This window comes from Penaeus monodon, chromosome 21 (assembly GCF_015228065.2).
Source record: "Penaeus monodon isolate SGIC_2016 chromosome 21, NSTDA_Pmon_1, whole genome shotgun sequence".
Taxonomy (NCBI): domain Eukaryota; kingdom Metazoa; phylum Arthropoda; class Malacostraca; order Decapoda; family Penaeidae; genus Penaeus; species Penaeus monodon.
Window position 1 is genome coordinate 34882162 of NC_051406.1, and position 532 is coordinate 34882693.

A 532-nucleotide genomic window follows, 5' to 3' on the forward strand; every position below is an offset into this window, starting at 1 on the left:
AAAACGAGGATGGACAGAGAATAGAAGATCAATAAAGATGAAGAAAGGGGAAATAAGAAAAGAAGAAAGAAGTTAATCAATAGGAAGAAAAGGAGGAAGGAAAGAGGATACAGCATAAGGAGAGGATGAGGAGGAACAGACGATAAAAGAAAGAAAAGGGAGAAAGGGAAAGGAAAAGGAAGAGAAAAAATGCGAAGAAAGAGAGGAAAGAGTTAGAGAGATGAAGACATAAAAAGAAAACAGGAAGAGAAAAATCAATTAAGAGAGAAAGATAGGAAAAGAAAGAAAGAAAAAAGAAACAGAGAAAAAATAATAAAGAGAAGGAGGAAGGAAGGAGAGATAATGAGGTAAGTATGATGAAAATGAAAAGTAATCGAGAAAAAATAAAATAACATTTGCTTAATAACTCTATTTTCTATCAAATCTAATAATGAAACAAACTTAAAATACTTTCCAGAAAATGCTATACCTTATACATACTTCAGTACGATAAGCCTCTAAAGTGTCTTTAAATTGCCAAATATTTCGAATA